The 21597-nt window shown below is 40.5% G+C and overlaps 1 protein-coding gene across 8 annotated transcripts in view; it reads right to left on the bottom strand.

The window, feature by feature from the left end:
- The window catches only part of PHACTR1 (phosphatase and actin regulator 1), a 296676-nt gene that overhangs the window by 124450 nt on the left and 150629 nt on the right, over nucleotides 1-21597 (bottom strand). Inside the window, exon 1 of one of the 8 annotated variants that reach the window (XM_090136930.1) lies at nucleotides 21165-21485. The exons of the other annotated variants lie outside the window; for them this stretch is intronic. The gene's annotated coding sequence lies outside the window, so the exon portion shown is untranslated. Of the gene's footprint in view, nucleotides 1-21164; nucleotides 21486-21597 lie in introns of those variants that run through there. 8 annotated transcript variants of the gene reach the window in all.

Raw genomic sequence — 21597 nt, forward strand, 5'->3', positions numbered from 1 at the left:
AAAGGGAGATGCCAGGCTCTGCACCTTCCTGGTAACCAACAGCAGACATGCAGGAACAACATAGGCTGGTTCAGACTAGGAAACATTAGGAAACTTCTCTGTACTGTTGAGAATGGTCAAACACTGGAACAAGTTTCCTAGAAAAGTGGTACTTTCCCCATGCCTGTCAGTGTTCAAGAGGCATTTGATAATGTCCTCAATAATGTGCTGTAACTTTTGTGAGCTTTGGAACGTTCAGGCTGTTGGATTAATTGATCTTTGATGGTCCCTTCCAACTGAACTGTTCTGTCATTTCCCAGCCTTGTGTTGTAATGCAGCACTGCCAGGAAAACAGAGGTGAGTGGTTTGCAAAAAGGCAGTCTGGATTAATAAAGGCAGAACATAGATCTTCACTGACACCATTCTGAAGTCAGCAGCTCAGTGTTTTCATTCTGCCAGCAGTATTTAAGGATTAACCTCAGTCGTGAGCACAAGCTCTGGAGCCTCAACAAGAACAGAGCTTTGAAGGGATGAACACACCTACGCCATAGAACAAACCAGAGATTTTAGCTGTCAAATTCTTGTGCATCTCAACGGAAAATTTTAAAAGGCTTTAAGTGTGCCAAATTTAGGTTGGCTTTCGTGGGAACCAAGAGAGATGCCTCTAGCATAAAGGAAATCCCATTATCAGATCTCTAAACTAAAATATTATTTGAGCTTTTCAGGTTTTTCAAGGAGGTTGCTTATTTTGTTCTTGCTTTTTTTTTTTTTTTTTTAACATTGGCAACACAATTCTCTTTCTTGTAAAATATCACCGCCAGATACAGCCGCCTGTAAGTTTTTTGAGAAAAGACACAGGCCAAAAGGACAGAGAGTCAAGGTGTATCCCTAGAACTGGTAAAAAACATCTATTCTTCGGGGCAATGGAGAGAAACAGACATCTCTGAGAACTTTTTTTTTTTTTTTTCCAATTAAAAACAGAGGGGAAAAAAGGAAGTCTGGTCGAACATTTAATTCTGTTTCAGCTCTTCATATTGTGCCTAACTGCCTAGAGAAATTCCTGCTTATACGGACAACCCATTACAAGGTACTGTCCTATGGAGGGATAGGACATGCTGCATCAAGGCTGCATGTCACCTGGCTATGCTGAACACACATTATTGTGAAGGTAAAAAGAAGGAACTGGGTATTTCCTTATGCTTCTTGATTTCACTGGGACATGCAGGGCTTCAAAGACCTGCAAGGGGTATATATAGATCAACTTACTCTATATGCAGATCCAAAGAGAACACACCTTTTCCCATCTCCTCTATTTTTAAGATGCCTCTAGTTACAAAGAGCACAAGACCACACTGTGATCTACTGCTGGGATTTTACACAGATGCTGCTAAAAGCAGTGGGCTGGTACTGACTTTGCTGTCCTGCTTGAGGTACAAGGGGTGTAGAGGCAACCCACTGAACAAACTAGAAATGACAGACTACTGCAGCTGAATTAGGCTTGCTGCTACATAAATCCACAGCTGAAATATAATGAAATTCCTCCTGCAGCTTGCCCTCTCTCCCATGCCCCTCACTGAGACAACATTTCTGCTACCACAGTAACCCCACAGTTACTAAACCTCAGAGCAGCACAGCTCTTTGAGAGTTGGTCCCAGTTACCACTGCCAAGGCCATTTCCAGGTGAAATAACATCCCTTAAAAATCTTATTTCATATAGCATATTTGTGCTGCACACTAGCTGTGCTCTCACTGCCCCCAGGAAGTTTCTCCTGCTGAGAGTAAACTAGCATGGATTCACCATCAGGCAACACGAATACTAGAGTCAAAAGGAATTTACCCATAGGGATGGGTTCCTTAAAAGCCAAAAGGTGTCAAAACCAGTTCCATGTTTTGACTGCTGTTCTGTGAATTTCAGTATTCTGTCCTACGTGGATCTGTTCCAGGAGCCTTGCTGGGTTCTCCATCAGCCATGAAGAGATGTGGCCATTCTCCCTCATCCTCTCCAAACATACACAGCTCTGAGTTAATGCAAATAACAGCTCTTCTTTCTCCTTTCGTTCCTATTTTTCAGAAGGACTACCCCTTTCTTTTTTTTTCTCCCTATGCAAAATACTCTCAAGAGCGATGCTAATTCAAAGCATAATAATCACTGGCTAGGAACGAAGCACATTAGCATAAAGCCATGACAGTTTTAATACAGCAAGAATAAAATCAGACCATGATGCAAGAAGTAAAAGCCAGATTTGAGCACTCATTTTCTGCTGCATCTTTCCTTTGAGTTGGCCAGGTTTCTCTGCCTTTTTGACTCCTAATGACTATTGACTATCTGTGGGCTGTGACACCCACTGCTGACAGCAGGCTCTGTGGGCTGGTTTCACACCCTTGCTGTTCCCAAAAAAGGTGGTACTTGCACAAGTGCAAACCATTCCAGGCCTAAACATTTTTTGCCTTCAGAGAGAAGGGCAGTCCCATCTTGATCAGTTTGCTGACCTAGGAAAGGGAACTGGTGCGTCCATTGGTGTCACACTGGAGTCACACTGCTGAGGTCTTGTCTTTAGCCTGGTGCCACAAATGTGATGATTACAGGTTACTTTTGATGCTGATTCTCTGTGCTTTTGGGAACTTGTTCTGATTTACTGCAGGACCTGCAAGAGAGATCTTGCAGAAAAACAGAAGGATACTGGTACCTGCACTCATGGCAAGAGGGTGATGCTCTCCACTCTCACTTCCTTCTGTCCCAGCTGTCATCCCAGAATAGCAATGGAGAAACTAAATAAGAGATTGGGTTTGTTTGTTTTTTTGCTTGTGAAAAAGTTCTTAAGATTGTACTGTAAACTTCAAGACATATAAAGTTTATATAGATTGGAGGGCTTAAAGACCTGTGATTCTAATTTTAAAAAGCACCACAAATCTAAAATAATTTGTGATTTAAAAAAATGCTGCCAAATTGATTAAAACATACTTCTGAGACCTAAAAAATCTACAAGGTCTGAAAGTTGATTTCTTTCCCTATTTTTTTTTCTTCTCATTTTGCAGATAACCTTTATTTTGATTATTTTTAAAATAAAGCCACTTTAAGTTTCACTGGTTGAAACATACTGCATGATTGTCAGATGGACAAAATTAGCAAGTCATGGACAAGCACTGTGAAAACCACTTCTTCATAACAGTCAATTTACCAGCCCTAGGAAAAAGAGGCCTGGCCAAGTTGGACATGTTCTTTGTGTTCTTATGAACTTCCCACATCTTTCATTAGGACACTGATTTCCAGAAGGTCCAGTGAGAAACATAAACATCACCTATTTTGTTGCTTTGAGCAGTGTAGGAGGCAGATCTAGGTCCTCCCAAAGAAAACACACTGTACTCAGTTTTGTCAGAGAACAAGTTCTGTCATTCCAGTGTCTGTCTGGGAATCACAGCCTCTGTTAATGCTGCCAATATATATGGTCCAGGTTTCATTTTAGAAAAGCCACTGTTTTCCCATTCAGGTACACAGCAATTTTTGAAGCCCGCCAATCCCATCCGTGATCTTTAATATTTCCTTCCTTGCTCATAATCACACCCTTTTTTCATTGACCATTTCTAATCATCATTGCTCATACTCAGTTATATTGATGTCTTAACAGGCAGTTCACAAAGTTAGATTTTAAGCTTTTCCAGTAAACACCAATATCTAAATTGTGCTTTCTGTTATATTTATACAAATCTCCATTAACAACCTGGAAATGATCTTGGCTCTACATATGCAAATGAGTAAAAATGCCATTCATTTAAGGATAACACTTGTATATATATTAACAAAAACAAAAACCACAATACTTATTCCCAATCCACAGCCAATCAGTCCTTATTCTACAGATTAATTTCCAAGCATTTACTGTTTTGAGTTTTCTTTTATACTCCGCATACTGAGCATTCCTCACTTTAGAGTGCACAGACCTTTCTCTAAAACCTCTGTTCTACCTAAAATGTGGAAGGGCAATGTCTTTTTGAAATAACAGGAAACTTGAACGACTACTCTAATTGCCGAGCACTGATGCCTTCTCTTTACCTGAACAGGAACACTTTCAATTAAAAAAAAAAACAAAACAAAATAACGCCTTGTTTTTCTTCCAGCAAAATGGTTCATTTTCTGCTCTTCTATTATCATCTGTACTGTTATTTCTCTTTAATTTCCCTCCGCACCTGGAATTAATTTTCAGCAGCCCTCCTGTTACTATTTGAATTACCCATTTAAACTTTCCCTAACTTCTCAACGAAAGACAAGGCATGGCATACAGCAGGCTGAAGGCAGTCTTGCCAGACGGGGATGATTAGCTCTTTGGTTGACAACAGCTCCCACTGGAAGTCTGCATTTGTAATGCCACTGGCTGGGCTGGCACAGTGGGTTTATGAGCCATGAAGAGACTGTCAGTAGCGTTTCTTTGCATGCTAAGTAGCACTCCCCCTTCCTAAAGCACTGCCAATTATTACCGCTCCCCAGGTGTGCCATCACTCTACATTGCGTGCGTAAACTGAATCTCTTACCATTTATGTTTGCCCGTTTCAGCACAGGTATCAGACCATGGTACAGCTCTGCTCTCTGCTGTGATCCTTCTACCTCAGTGTTTATATTTCTCTTGGCAGAACAGAAGCACAATGAATATCTTTAGAAGTCCAATCCCTTTAGGACCCTGCTTCCGACTTCGCCACACTTTGACGTAAAGCGTTAATTATTCATGCCGATTGCAATCCGAAAGCCATTTTTTAGCCTTTGCAAACTATACTGTATTGTAGGTTACACTATAAATAGGTCTTTATTGGTATGAAATCTCTCAAAACACCAAGCATTTCCCTTACTTTAAGATAATGCACAGGATTTTGGCTGGCAACAAAAGCGCTTTATCAGGTTATGTCATTAATAGCTACATAATTGCTGTAATTATAGAAAATAAGGATCGTTGCGTTTCACTGATCTCAGCTGTTTTGTCTTTGCTTTATTGCTCTCATTACTCACTGCATTTCCCACCTCCTAAGTGTTTATTACATATAGATTTAGAGCTATGTTCAACAAACAGTGCTGCAGCACCTTGCTTTTGAGTGCCTGGATGCAGGAACAGAACCCACAGACCTCTTTCAGGCACCTGACACAATATGTAGAGACTCAGCTGCTCCAAAAGGGGATGAGGAGCAGCCACTAAGAGTGCAGCACAACCAAATGGCACCCAAGAGAAGAAAAGCACCAGCACAAGCAAATCTGAGTTCTTAGGCCTAAATGGAAGCAATTCCACACATCCCAGGAATACGTGCTTTGTTAAGAAGCTTCAGCTTAAAAGGAAGGGGAATTTTACCCATCCTAAATGGAAAAGAGAGGAGATTGATAGTTTGTGCTCTTAGGAAAGTAGAGGAAGAATGATGAGATAGGAAGGACTTACTGTTGGAGCAGACAGAACACTTATCTGGGAGACAGGAGAACCAGAGGGTCACTTCTTTCATCCTCCTGTGAAATTCCAAGCCCATGTTCCCAACATTTCCTTGGGAACACCAGTGGACTTTGTACTGTGATGGATGGGAGAGTATTTCCCATCTCTCTTACTGAATTATTGTGAAGATGAACTGGGTTTGAAAGAAAGAATGAATGGAAGCATGGCTCCCAATAGTCAGGACAGTCACCTGTGAGCAAAAAGACTCTTCTCCCAAAAGTGTTTCAGCATGTGAAGAACTAAGCAGATTCTAAGCACAAGCAGATCAGGAGCTGGATGAGTGCACATTCAATCCATTCAGCTTCTGAGACTGAAAACCAACTGTTTAAAAGATGGAATCGAATTGCCTACTAAGCCATGCACATAATATTAAAAATTACTACTTTTTAAACCTTCTTAGAAAGTACTTTGCAAAGTTTACAATGAGAATAAATCTCTCAACACCAAAAAGTTCAGAGGAGAATGCTGAGTATGATTCACACAGGACTGTCTGTAATTCAAGGCTCTACACTGTGCAACAAAAGAAATGTTACAAGGCAATGCTGCTGTAGTGGTGTTGGTGACCCTCATGTTACTTAAAACTCTGCAACACCACTAACTGTGGTAGGACTGTAAACAGTGGCACAGGGCTGCATCTGTACAGATGCTTGTGCTGCTAAACCCCAGAGGCAGTCCTAACCACTTCTGAGTCATCCTCTAGCTCACCAAATACAGAATTAAGCCTCATTAATTGTAGCTCAAATTCTTCTCCAAACTCAGTGCTATGGAAGCAGAGAAGCTGCCTTCCTGCAGGCAAGTCTTCAATCCACTCAACAAGAATAAACAGCACTGAAATCCATGTACCTTCAACTCTGAAATGTATTCCAGTGAAGAACTAGTTCATATTTTTACACATTTTGATTCAGTGAAGGCCTTGCAACTGATTAAAGTGTCTTCTTGGAGGAGCTGGTAATGATAACATTTTCATGGTTGGATTTCTCTCTTATACCAGCCTGAACTGCAAATTCTGTAGAGCTGCAAAATATAAAAGGAACCCAAGAAAAGAATTTGTTCCATGGAGGCCTGAAGGCTTGTGGCTACATTTTGCTAGTTGCCATTTGGACAGAGGCAGACACAGCACCGCATCCTGCACTGCTCTCTGTACAACGGGAGTCAGTGGGAAGTTCTCCCTAAGCAAAGTGCTCAGCCTTTCCACAAAGAGACTGCTGGTGCTAAAGGCTGTCCGTTTATTTTGAGAAAGTCTAGAAAAAAATATTGTAAGTGCTTCTAATTTTGTAGGAGACCTTCTGATCAAGTGAACAATTTCTGATCTTTATCTTCTGAAGTTCTTAAAAGTAGGAATATCCAATAATTTAATTTGTCTTACTAAAGATGTGCACTTTAAAAGGCCTTCTAAATTTGTTACTGATTTTTATGTTTCCTTAATAGTCATATTTATGCTCATTATAAGCGTGCATTTGGTATAATTACTCTTTTCCTCTTGGCCAACTTCCTATAACTTCTTTAAAGAACAGAAATAGATGTTGCTTTTTCCCATGAGATTCAGCACAGAGTTTACAAGGAAATGGTTTGAACTTTCTAGCTCTTAAAGGTAGGTAACTTGTTCCTTCTCTTCTGGCCATTAAAGTAATTAAAAGCTTCATTTTTTATTTTTATGATGATACTAGTAGGATGGCACCACTGAGTTTATAAGATTTAACAGTTGTAATGCTGTTCCCAGGGTGGAATTACTTCCAATAAGATGATATGAGAATAAATATGAGTATTAATGAAACAAAAATCTGTAAGAGCCTAGCAAAAAAATTAAGGAAGAAAAGTCAGTAGAGACAGCTTGTATCCATATATCCATGTTCAGGAATTAAAAGGACTTTCAGTACCTGAAAATAACTACATACAGTTTTCTCCAACATACGTTAGGATAGGAATTCCTTTATTGATTCAAATGATGGTTAGTTTAGACTTTTGGCTGAGGTGAAATTTCTGTTTAGGCCCTTGCGGTAGAGATTTGAGTTTCAGAGCTGAATATTCAGAGGGGAGAAAACACCAACAGCTCCTTTAAAGTCATGAATAAAGCATGCTGGTTTGCTGGCTAAAATATATGACGTATTTCTGTGTGGATTTCGTAACTGTGATTCCATTTTTTTCACCTTTTTTTAGCATCTAGGATGTCTCACAATTGCTAAGATCTATGGGGTATTTCTCTTGCCCCACAGATTCAGAGGAAAGGCTCTGAGTTTTGTTTATTCTGACTACGGTGGACCATATAAGGCTATATTTATCCTGCCTTTAAAACGATGGAGCTGATCAAGTTATCAAGTTGCTTATACCTTCCTAAGAAACATTACAGTCAAGGAAAGGATCTATGCACATAGCTTGAAGTTCATGAATAATTCCAGGTCAGAAACCAGAAATAGCTCAGAAAATGAGAAAGATTTTAAATCAGAGCAAAGGGAAAAAAATACCTCAAGGAATCAAGAAAACATTAACACTGAAAAACCTACTGAAATAGTTCCATCAATTTTATGCACGGTAATAATGGTGGCAGAGAAAAACACTTGAAACACTGACCATACCAAACCAAAAGGCAAAGGTCACAAGTAGTAGGTTACCTTACCAAGCCATTTAGTGACTGGATGATCATCTTGGGGACTAGGATCATATTTTATCTGTCAAAATTTGGCAAATGAAGGAAAAATAGGGCCCTCTGCTCTTTCCTTGTGAGGAATACATTAATGAGACAAGCAGGGGAAAGAGGAAGGAAGGTGAACTTAATTATGTGTGATCCTTCTCATATGGGGCTTGGACATGTTGACTGCATGCTAAAACCTGCCTCTTTATTGAGGTCAGAGGATTTCACTGGCCAAAGCTGTAAGAGGGCATGCTAAAATTCACATACAGAAAAAAACAAATTGGTGGAGAAGACTTTACAGTTTGGTCTTAATGGGTGCTTTCATTTGCAGTAATGGGAATGGCCCCTTTCTGTGGTGGTTGAGAGAAACCAGAGGCATCTTGCGTGCCAAGAATTGAGTGGAACATCTCAGAAGCACACTGGAGTGTGCCTATGAAGAGCCACTTGACCACAAAATTGGCAGCAATATTCATTTTGCAATATCATGAAGGTAAATGTAGCAGGCATCTGCAGGAGATTTCATTTCAATACAGAAATAAGATAAAAGCCAACCAGAACCCGACATTCATTACAGTAAAACACTTATCTTCTTTTACCCTTTCACCGCTGGCAGTGGACAAATAACAAACTGATGAAATCTGTCTTCCCTAAATGCTGAAGGTTTCCTCTCAAATTTATCAAGATTCTGCCACAAAGCAGACATTTAACAAAAAGAAGAAAGCTTTTGGCAATTTCAATTGCCTCTGTTCATATAATCCAAGGGGGCACAACGTTCTCAACTTTAGGTACCAGTCTCTTTTGGACAAAGTGTTTGTACAAGAAAGTACCAGAGACTCCTTTCTATCAAGTCAAATGTTAGATTGTGGAGAAAGCTGAACAAACTTGCATGTACACTATTTCAACTAAGCTGGAGTCTTTGCCACACACACTTGGTTTTCAAAAACCTCTTTACTTAAACAGCATTTGTTTTAGATTCACTAGCAAGAGATTGGCCACTACCACGACATCTGGCCAAGGAACTCAAGCTTCACAAGGTTTGTGGTGATGCTTAGGGAGAAACAAACTAATAAAGGACAAAACAGATATGTTTAAAAGTACCTACAGACAAACATATACAAATAGAGACTGGTAAACAAAAAATGCAATCATAATGCAGATAACTTAAGTAAATTAACTGTCATAGCGTGTGAAGACCATCATCATCTTTGTCTACAAATCACAGGCAATTACTGTGTTAGCTCAAAGCAGCTCATTTCTAAAATTACCACCCATCTTCATACAGAATTTACCTTACCTGCAATTTTAACTCTTACTTTTTGTACTTATCACAGAGATCACTTTGTAAAGGAGGTTGAGGGTGAAAAACTGACAAAAGAAAACGAACTCAAATGAAAGCAATCCTGAAGTGTCTTTCTCAAACCCTTGTGCAATGCTGGAAAATATATTATTATTGAGCTGAAAATCACCTTTCAGCTTACTGAACTGGCTGCTCTGCCAACTTGATACGAATGCAGAGCGATCGATCAGTCGATTGTAACTGCAGGATCCCTGCATTTCCTATTAGGCTGATGGGTTTCCATGCACAGCATAAGGAGAATGGAGTTTACATGATGATAGAAATGCATAGAAAGTCAATTCTACATTAGTAACTCGAGCACTTTCCTAGAGTTGAACAATGCAGACAAAATGCAGCCTGTATTTTATTGAGACACACAAGAAAGAGAAGAGAAAAACCTTCTGAATCTCATCTTGTTTACACTTGCCACATAGGGAGAGTCTTTGAGGGAAGGGAAGCTGCATAACCAAACCTCATGAGTCCCTCCCTGCTTTCTCAATTAGGTATTGTGCCTAATTACCTCCAACCTCTGCTGGAGGACTCAAAGACTGGCAGCCAGAGAACAGACGGGCAGAAATTGTGCTTCTCAATTCAGATGCTGGAACAGGCAGAAAATCCCATCTTTAGCACCACAGCAGACAGCTGGAAGTCAACTTCCAACTCTTATGGCTATAAACCAGCAAACAATTACCTTGGGGCTGTAAATATTAATGAAAACTTCAGTCATCCCACTCTTTTTTGAGTGACATTTCTCAGTTGGGTATGCTTCAGACTCAAACAGCCTAAGTTACACACAAGTCTCTGCACCTGGCTTTTACTTCTGTCTGAACCCAGATTTCAAGGCTCCTTAGTGAATAAAGCCGGTGTGCTAGTATAAGGAGAGCATCCTGCTTTGCTGGTGTACGGGAGGAAGAGTTCAAGTTTTCAGCATTAAAAAAACAAAACAAAACAAAACAACAAAACCCACAGTGCTGGTGCTACAATAGCATTTGAATATCGGAAATGTCGAAGTAGCTGCACCCAATGGATGTGCAAAGAGACAAAACCAGTGCCATAGTGTTTATGACATGGACCACTGACATTAGGAACCATGGATATGGTCTATGTGGATATGGATATATGGGTCACAACTACTTCAGAGACGCTTTCTAATAGATGGCCTGTGAATGCAGTAGACCCAAGTGGCATTTTGAGACCTGGTTCATTTGTTGGGATGTAGTTAATGACTAGTCTACTTACTTAACGTCTCAGTCACATTCAAGACTGCTAACCAACACTTCCATCTGTTGATTATTGAATCTGTGTAAAAAGAGCTAAAAATTGGGACAGTGGCATTCTTGTTACAGCTGTACATCCCTGAGCCCACTGCTGAAGGTTATCAACTATTTCTAACAAAACTTGGGCATGCCTTTCTTGAAATGACCTGATTTTCTCAGTGTTACCATCACTACTCTTTCTATGCTTCCAGACCTTTAAAAGGAAAGGATTTTAAATGCCATTACTTTCCAGTTTTTCAGATAATAAACTTCTCTTAGGAGGCAAGGTGAAATAAAAAGCATTCTCTGCCATCAAAATCTCAAAATAAATTAAATAACTGGATCTATTTATCCATTTTAATTTTATTCCCTATACTCACACCGCACAAAGCTATTAGACTAATGGCCTGAAAAAAGTCACGCAAAAGATGACAGAGGGCAAGATCCTTCACTTAAGCAGTGATAGGGGAGGGTGTCAGCTGAACTGCAGGACTAAACCTCCTCAGCTGGGAGGAAGGGGAGAAGATATGATGTACACATTACATCCCTTCTAAAAAATCCCAAACTACAGATACCTTAGGCTCAAACCCAGCACAAAAGGTTGCTGTGCAGTAATGCCTCCTATTTATTTCCATGGGAATTATAACAGATACAAAGAGCACACTAACACTGTTCGATAGAGCAAATTCTCAGCTATGAACTACAGCCACAACAACACTGTCACCACCATCAGCCAATTCACGAGCAGATGAGCTGATTGAGACACTCCTCATCTTGTAGTGTAACAGCTGTGCATGGCCACCCAGAACGTGGCTTGTATTTCATGTCACTGTCACCACTGCTGAAATGCACCACCCACTGCCTCACTTACAGCCACTGCTGGGTCTCCAGAAACATTTAGCAAGTGTTGATGAATATCAGTAGGTGCCATTTTTTTTCCACACTGAAGAATTCAGTGACACACCTTTGCTTCATACTCTCTTCCGTGTCAGACGCCATTCTATCAGACTGCCCCATTGCTGCCATCTGTCACACAGCAACACAATGTAATGGGATATTGATGGAAAGCTTCAACCTCTACTGACATACCACCAGCATTCATCTCTGATGTTATGGGCCCACATAATAAAAATGGAGATATTTCTTTTGGAGCAGACTTTGCACATCTTAAATAGCAAATCTCAGGCTACAGAGAGCTGGCATGTAGCTTACATTGAACACTTCTCCAAGTTTGGTTGCAGAAATGGGTAAGATAGTAAATCTCAGTTACACAGACCAAAGTCTTGGAGCCTGTGTGTCTCTCATGATGATTAGCATGGTACAAAACACACATATGGAGATAACTACTCTCTTCTTTTCTTGGGACATTTTTTGACACAAGTTTTCTTCTATGAAAAAAAAAAAAAAATATGGGCAAATATTTGTCTTTTATTCTGGAGTCGTATTTTCAAAACTCAAAAATTTCCGCTACCTATGCAAAGAAAATCTCCAAAGACTGTCAGTCAGGTCTGGTCATTCCTTAGTAGCAGTTTTTCACACTGAGCTTTTTCCCCAAGAGAAAAACAGTGATGGTCCCTGAGTTGTCTCTCAACAGCACATCTTCATGGTGGTAGTTGGGCTCCATGACTATGTGGGTATCTTTTAGAGAGAGTGGCCTGTGCAAAAATAAGTCAGAATGGTACAACTAGTCATTTCAAAGAAGCTACAGCAGATGACTTCAAAATTACTGATTTTACTTTTGATTTCAACTATCCTGTGTTTTTCAGAGTAACAAGAAAAACATCTATTAAATCCAAGAGGTTCAGCCAAAGGTAGAGGCTCTACTACATCTACCTCATCTTGCTTGAAACTGGACCAAAAGCCAGGGAAGTCATGGAGACACAACAGTGACAAGATCAGACATTACCCTGTTCCTCCACCCAATCCTTCCTGAGACATTACGACAAAAAGCAACAGACAAGTGGAGATTCACGTCACCTCACAAGAGCCCCCCCAAAAAAGTGAGGGGACAGTTTTCAGCTCATAGCGATGTCAAGAATATCATTACTTTTCCTTAAGCATACAAATTAAATTCACAAAGGAAAATGTGGGGCCTCCAAGTACATCCCAGCCTTCACCTCTTAGCAGCTTTGCTGCATCCATCCAGAGAATTAAAAATGTCACAGCACCTTTCACGTTCCAAAAAAGCGATTGCAAATTCCAGACCACACTGCACACTTGACCACCATACAGTTTGGTGTTCCCCTTCAATTGTTCCTGTGCCCTGATGCTGGGTCATCTGCTTCGGATGATGTGTGAGACCTGACACCATCAACTTACCAGCCTACAACCACATGCAGTTACTCTCAGACATCCCAGCAGAGCGTTACAAGGTGGTATCATACACAATCACACTGAAATTGTTTTGGCAAACGAGTGGTTGAATAAGACGACGCCAAAAGGAAGCTAAATGTTGTCTGATTGCAAGCAAGACAATCGTAGGAGATGCAAAGGAAGAGCTATGCATTTACTACAAGCCACTGAAATGGATCAAGAAATAAACTCATACACTACAACAGAACCTGTATTGCTGAGGTAATATCAATGAGTGATAGCATTATATATACAACAGTATACTTGAAAGAATAGGTTTGGTTCATTAGTCAAGGAACCCATAAGTGAACCCTGTCATAATGTGGTATTAGCTATTTCTAAACAGAGGCAGAAGCTATTATAATAGCATGAACTGATACAAAATAGCACCAGTTGCAAATTGAAAGTATGAAACAAAAAGAGAAGAAAGGAAGAACTCTCCTGTGACAGAATACTGATTTGGATTCTCTCTTCCGATCTCTTCCCCACATAACCAATATTTTCCTGCTGTCTGGCTGGGACTGGCAGTGATGTTATTAATGATCAAAATTCCAGAAATTGATTTTAATTGATTTTAATTCAAAAAATTGATTTCTATAAATCTCATTTACTTCTGAAGAATCCCAAGTCTTAAAAAGAGAAACAAGCCACCTAGGCAAACCATCGTCTAAAAAAAAAAAAAAAACATTTCTAAGGGAGTAAGAGATGCACTCAGAAAAGAAAAAACACAGAAGAGGAAATTAACTGCACACATGGGCAGGGATCAGAGCGTAAAATAGGACAGAGGGATGACGCAAGAAGATGCAGAATGCCAAGCTTGTTTGGGCAGGTTGATATCAGATGGTCTCAAATGCTCTGATAACAGCAGAACAAGCAGAGAGTCTGCCCTTCCATTACATGTGCCGCCCCCTGCACTTTGCCCCTTTATTACACACTGCCTTCTCTTTAAGAGTAAAGAGCTTGTGGCCCTTTGCATTTTAACAAATAGCTCTGTATTGTATTGCTGACATATTTAACGTGATACAGAAGATGTAAAACTAGACATATTATTCAGAAATACAATAAATACCTAGAAAAGATCGTAATTGTTAAGTATAGAAAATGCTGTATTGCTTTCATCACCCTCACAGGCATCTACTTTCCTTTTTCGGACTGCCCTTAAGGAACCAATCTTTTTGTTGAGTATTCAGTGTTAACCTGATGTTTATATTTAAGAAGCTTACGTATCCCCATACTTTCAACTTGGTTCTCTGAACAGAGGATAGGGTGGTAAGATGCTATCAAATGATGGCAGTGGAGTTATGGCTTAAAGGAGAGAAATCAATTAGAAAAGACGGGGCTGAAACATGCCAGCTGCCTGCACTCTAAGGACAACAGGAATTGCTGTGGCCTCTTATCAGTGTTCATAAGTTAACACTGTGTAATAAAAACAAAAGGAGTTTGAGCCATTGTGAGCAATTCCATCTTTTCTGTTGTTGTTGTTGTTATTCTTAAAATTTCTCACATTAATGATACAGCCCAGAAGAGGCTGCTTACATTTCTCCCATGGGAACATAGGCATTTTCATCCTAAAACACAGGACAGAGTCATGGGTTTATATAAGCTTGATGTAATCACAGAATCAGAACATCCCAAATTGGAAAGAACCCATAAAGATAACTGAGTCCAGATACTTGCACCACACAGGACCACCAAAAATCAGACCATATGTCTGAGGGAGTTGTTCAGATGTTTCTTGAATTCTGACAAACTTGGTGCCATGACCAGTGCCCTAGGCAGGCTGTTTCAGTACCTGATCACTCTCTGGTGATGAACCTTTTCTAGATATCCAGTCTGACCCTTCCTTGATGCAGCTTCATGCTGTTCTCTCGCATTCTATCGCTGGTCATCAGAAAAAGGAGATCAGCACTGCCCCTCACTTCCCTCATGAGGAAGCCATAGATTGCAGTGAGGTCTCTGCTTAGCTGAACAAACCAAGGGACCTCAGTCTCTCCTTATACATCTTCCCCTCTAGGCTCTTCACCATCTTTGTAGCTCTCCTTTGGATACTCTCTAATAGTTTTATGCCCTTTTTGTACAGTGGTGCCCAAAACTGCACGTGGTACTGAAGGTGAGGCTGCACAGCACAGCGTAGAGTGGGACAATCACTGCCCTTGACAGGCTAAGAATGCCGTGCTTGATGCAATCCAAGATACAGTGGGCCATCCTGGCTTCCTGGGCACACTGTCGACTCATGTTCAACTTGCTGTTGAACAAGACCCTTAAATCTCATTCAGCAGGGCTTCTCTCCAGCATCTTATTCCCTGTATAGCCATGGTTGCCCCTTGCAGATGGAAAATATGGCCCTTGTTCTTCTTAAACTTCATGCAGCTGGGGATTGTCCAGCTCTCTCATTTGTCTAGATCTCTCTGTAAGACTTTCCAGTCTCGATGGAGTCAACAGTTCCTCCCAGTTTAATATTGTCAGCCAACTTAACCAAAATACCTTCTACTACATCCAAGTCATTTACAAAGATATTAAAGAGAACTGGCCCTAAAATGGAGCGCTGGGGAATTCTGCTAGTAACTAGCTGCTAGCCTGATGTAACTCCATTACTATTATAACCCTTTGGGCCTGACCCATCAGCCAATTGCTGAGCAGCTGCATTATGTTTTTGCCTAGGTGTGTGCTGGACATTTTGTTCAGAAGGATACTGTGAAGAGCAGTATCAAAAAACTTCACGGAAATCCAAAAAAGACAACATCAACCTTGGTCAACTAGATGGGTGATCTTTTCATAAAAGAAAATGATCAGTTAAATGGGATCTTCCTCTCACGAATGCTGACTGTGACCAATGACCACACTGTCCTTCAGACATTTTTCAGGAATTCCCAGCATGATTTTCTTCATGATTTTACTAGGCATTCAAGTAAGAGTAATAGGCTGACAGGCCTGTAATTACCAGTGTCTTCCTTTTTGCTTTTCTCATAAATTAAAACAATGTTAGCCAGCTTCCAGTCAACTGGTATGTCTCCAGATTCCCAAGACCATTGAAAAATAACTGAGAGAGGTCTTGCAATGAAATTGGCCCTCCGGATACCTTGTGATGAATTCCATCAGATCCCTTAAACTTATATACATTCAGGTGGAACAGAAAATCCTGCACAAGTTCAGCACTGGCTGGGAATTAATTGTCACCACAGTCACGTTCCTCTACCCTGCGGCACCTGATATTGCATACAGCCTTTTCACCCATACTCTCACTTACCCAAATGAACTACCTATAATTCTACCTACACATTTCTCATTGTTTCAGTCAATAGTGTAAACTATATTTGGACCAAGGCATCTTCTGGGGCTCTCTCAGACAATCCCAGAGCTCTGCTGGGTGACTACCAGTGCAACCTTCTCAGCAAAATGCCCCTCACCATTCACTGAATGGACACACATGGAGTACACAGCTGCTTTACTCTGGGGACAGACACTTTTGCCACAGGCACATGAGCAGCTCATGGACTTGTCATGGAGTTCCTGGAGGGATGGCCATATGAAGGAAAGCTCATGCCACTGCAAGCTTCTTAAGGTGAAGGACTGATCCCACTGTGCCAGTGAAGATGGTAAACCCTAATCTTTCTTACCAGAAATAAATATTTATCTCGTCCTACAAAATGCTGAGGGCACTCATCTTTCAGAGCAGAAAGTGATGCTGGTGGGGGCAAGGTGCGCTGTCAGACTCCTGGCACCACTGGCATCTGCTCAACTGCACCAGCTTCCTTTGCCACAGCATCACATTCATCTCAAATCAAACACTTACAAAAATAAACCTATTCTATTTTATAATCTGTGTTGTCAAGCAGACATATTTCACCCTATAGTGAAAGGCTCATGCCTTTTTTTTCCCCCTTTCTTTAAGGTAACTATCCCTCAGAGACTAAAGACACACACTGCATAATTACATGGGCTGTTGTAACCCAAAGCATGTTTTTCAGCTTCCTACACTTCACAGCAGGACCAGGTGTGCTGGTTTTCTTTTCTGCTTATCCATTCTGTGAGGTTTACTTTTTTTATTCTCCAAAATATTTTAGGAGATAGAACAGGTACAGTCGTAAATGACTGCAGTGCCTCATAGCCACATACTGCGCATGCTCTGGAGGTGGTAATGGAAGAGCAGCTACTGGTTGATATAGTGTGAGAATTAGTGAAGAAAAACTTACATTTATACACAGTCCTCTGCAAGGACTACTGCTTTTCTATATGATAATTATTTCATTTAGTAGTTACTTTTGTGAGAAGCAAAATAATCACCTCAGAGACGGTCTCTTAAGAGATGATAAAGTAAATGTTCTCAAATTTTCTAGTTGAAACAATAGCAGAAAGTCTTCAGTTCCAGGTTATCACAAATACATTTTCAATTTTGAAAAAAATATTTACCTCTGGAAATTCTAGAAAAGAGATGACATCAGAAAAACAAATGTTTTTCTACATTCCTACAGCAACAGTATCTCAGTCCATGCTGATTTTCAAACACGTATGTACAAGATAAGAATTGCCATTTAAACAGCAAAAATCTGAATTGTGGCACTGTATGATATATGTACTGGATAGGAACTCTGAATGAGATCTTTTGGGTATATGTATTCTTAATATTATGTAAATGTCCACTTTGCTTGTACATAAAGACCCAAAATCCTTGATCCCCATGATTCTTGGCACTAGGCATAGAGATATGCAAAAATAGCAAGAGGCAGCTCTTTTTTTCCTCCAAAAAAGATCTCACAGAAGGCAGATGAAAGAAAATCCCATCATTTCAGTTTTACAGCTACAGAACTGAGGTCCAGAACTGAGGTCCACACAGACAGATGTGTCCAAAGCTTCCCAGAGATCTGCTGGAGAAGTGTGAATGGAGTTGCAAAACTCTCAACAGAGAACACTGGTCTGTCATGATAATAAAAATCACTTTTCTCTGTGCACTTTTCTCCCTCTCCTCCAATACACAGTTACGTAACTGCTTTCCACTTGAGCTTTCTTGCCAGATCCTTTGCACAAAAACCAATAGTAACCCACTTCACTTACTCAGATCTTTTTGGGATACTTTCTACTCTTCAACAGTTTTCTCACCACAGTAAAGAAGAGATGTATCTGAACAGTGCTTCAGAACCAAGCTCAGATGTCTGCAAGGGGCCAAGATTCAGACTCAGTGTACGAACACTAAATAAAATCCAGCCACTGTGTTCTCCCTTTATTTGGCCCCATAACTACTGTTCTCTTGCTCATAAGCATTTCACCTTCAATGGCTCTCCCAGAAACCTCTGAAATCACAGTACATTTAGAAGTACTTTGTACATACCAGGAGATTATCAGCACTGCACACACTCAGTGCATCTGGATCTCTTCTAGTTCAGGCTCCCCGTTGTCTAGAAGTTTATAATCCACCTTCCCATGTTTACATTCAGACAGCATTTTCATCCCCCTCAATACCTGCGGTAGTTTCAAAATACCTCCACTTCTGTTGTCCTCCCAGTTCTTGCCCATCTTGGGACTTCGATCACTCCTCACCCAGCTTCTCCCAGCATTTCCCTCCCAGCACTCCAGCAACATTCAGAACTCAGTGCAGACTGCTCTTCTATTCCTTGGGGTGTCTCATGCCTTTGTACATTTGACCTCTCCCTCTCAGTTCAGCCTACCATGTCTGATTGCCTTGCTGACATTCTGCCCTGGATATTCTACGGCTGCTCAGACTTCACAGGATGAAACCAAACACTTCATTCTTCCCTCAGAAGGGGGAATTTCTGCTGCAACACCATTCCTGCTCACCAAAGTTTTCAGTACTGATGCCTTATACACCCCTCTCTGTTTTCTATTTTCTGACTAATTTGGCATTAAATGCAACTGTGACTTTCAGTATGACGGCTAAAACATTTCCTATTTCCATCTGCATGCCTGTCACCTCTGGCTCTTCTCTGAGCTTTTCCCTTCTCATTTTTTACCTCATCAAAATGCTGCATCCACACCGTCCCTTCATCCTTACTTCAGGGAGTCCATCTGCATGTCCAAATTCCTTCAGCAGCTTCTCCCCAAATTAAATGACCTCCCTTTGAAGATACCATAGGTCTCAGCACCTGCCTCCAGCATTTCCTTTGGGTGCACTGCTATCTCTTCTGCTCTCATCTTGTGCCTCTTGCTAGATAGCTTAGTGGCCTTAGAATGATTTCGTCTTTTTCAGTATGAATTTTCCTTCCCCTGTTTTGTCAATGCTGAGAAAGCAGAGTAAAATCATGACTAGAATCCAGGATTCACAACTAGATTTGGAAGGTATTAAATCAATAGTACCCCACTGGTTTGCCTATACTATAAGGAGAGAATCCCAGCCTTTGTATGTAGTACCAACAAATGGAATAATTGTTCAGGTTGTAGGAGCCACAACCTGGTCTATTAACATAGCTGCAGGCCTGAAACCTATCTAAAGTATATAAAGGTTTGGATAGGAGGGTGAAGTTGGCAATGATGGAAAAAGGTGTGCATTTCTGTTAATAGGAAGAACTAAGCTGTCCCCTCTTTTGGTATCTTCAGGCTGAACAACTTCATGGACACCTAGATATCCCTACAGGCTTTTCCATACAGATTTTTACCTGATACCCCTTATCCTTCCTGCTGATACCACAATCACATCATAATTTCAGTTCATAGATAATCCTTTTCCTCCCAGCTTCTAAGGTCTAGAACTGGTACCAACCACGGAGATACCAGCCTGAAAAATGATTAGGTCAGAGCCGAGCCAGCAAACCTGAGACTACAGTTTCCTTACTTTCTAATAGAAACTCACAGCTGTGTGTGCTGGTGGGAGGGAAAGCAGTGAGGTTGTATTGTTATTACATCTTTTTTAAATGATGGCCATGAAAAGTTATTTGCATGGAGGTGAATGAAATCCTACCCCATAGAATGAGGAGGTGGAGATGGGTGGATGAGATGCTCTGGTGGCTGGAAGCCTCCATGCCCTATTCTTTGTCTCTCTGGGTTGCTGGATTATCCCCTTCCAGGAGGCATACTCTCCCCTCAGATTACCTAACAGTTTGAAGCTAAACAATCAAACAAAAAAAAGAAAGTAAAGTTCTTAAATGTATATCTATTAGTCTGTTTGTAAGCATCCATGCACATATGTATTCCATTAAAAAGGAGGAAAGCAATGCTCCTTTCTTACTGTGCTAAGATTTAAACTAAAGGGTTGCAAAAACAAACAAAAAAAGAAAATAACAGCAAAAGACATAGATGCAGTCGACTTTCAGGGCAATTCAATTAATCTAAGAGAGCATATTCTTAATAAATGGCTTCATTTGATTTTAAGGATAAATAATCCATGCTAACAGCATGAAGTACCTGCTGCTGCTGTGCATAGCTCTTCATTTGGTATCTGTGGGGCTTACTGTCACCAGCAGCACATAAGGGGAAAGAAAATACTTAATATTTTGTATAGCATTCATCAGATTCTTCCTTCTGCTGTAGTGGCAGTATAGGCAGTAAGAGTGCTTAACCCACTGTGGGTTTCCAGGCTTCCCAGGGAGTCTTCACCCTTTACACTGAAAGCAATTTTGTTCTGCTTTAGCTGTGGTTTAATCCAAGAAAAACTATCTTAATGCTGATCCTGAAGAGACACGAGCAAAACCACAGTCACTTAATTAAACTGTAAACCTATAATTGACAACAGACCATTAGATCCCAAACAGTATTTCCTTCTTTTGCACTAAGCAATTCATGCCAGATTTGGTTAAATAAAATATATAACAATCAGTTTCAGAGACAAAAACTGAAAAATGAAGTGCCAACAACTGCTGAGAAGCCTCAGCTCAAAAATAATAATTTCATATTCACATTTCTCACCAAAAAAGCCTTTCCCTGACCTTCAGAATACGAGATCCGCCTACTCCATCAGATAGGGAGCTCTAAAGCAAGCCTTCGATCCCAAGTAACATGAAAAACCACACAGCAAGACAAAGTAATACAACATCGAACAGGAATGTAGGTAACATCTGTGAGCCTGGTTTTTGCCTGAATGCTTCTATCCTTCTTTTAGTTCTCAGCTTCACCTAATTGCTGACTTTGGCAAAATCCAAATAATTTGTCATCGTTGACTTCAAATATTTGCATTCACAAAACCATAAAAAGCACATACGTACCTCTAGCAACACCTGCGATCGATTATACCGTCACTCTCTGAATACCCTCTGGAGATTTTGCTCAGTCCCAAAAGGAGAGGGGGAAGGGATGAGAACAGTTGTCTGATGAAGAACACTGTATTAACTCCAATAAAAATATGATTTTCCCCACGCGTTTGACAGCATGGTGAAAATCATGCTAGCCGGATTCCATGCAAAGCAGTCCTTCCAAACACTGAGTTGAGTCAAGCAAACTCTACTGCAGCACGATGAGGAAAAAGTTGATGTATCAAGGCAGAAACCCCAATCTAAAATTCAAGGGAATGGTAACAAAACAGAATCAATACACACAGCAATTTCTATAGCAACTGGGGAAAAAAGAAAAAAAAAAAAAAAAAAGAGTTGGCTCCTTAACTGCTAGCACAAAGCTTCTGTGGCAAATTAGGGGACCTGT

The sequence above is a fragment of the Phasianus colchicus genome, chromosome 3 (genome assembly GCF_987193195.1).
Source record: "Phasianus colchicus chromosome 3, bPhaCol1.hap1.1, whole genome shotgun sequence".
Classification (NCBI taxonomy): domain Eukaryota; kingdom Metazoa; phylum Chordata; class Aves; order Galliformes; family Phasianidae; genus Phasianus; species Phasianus colchicus.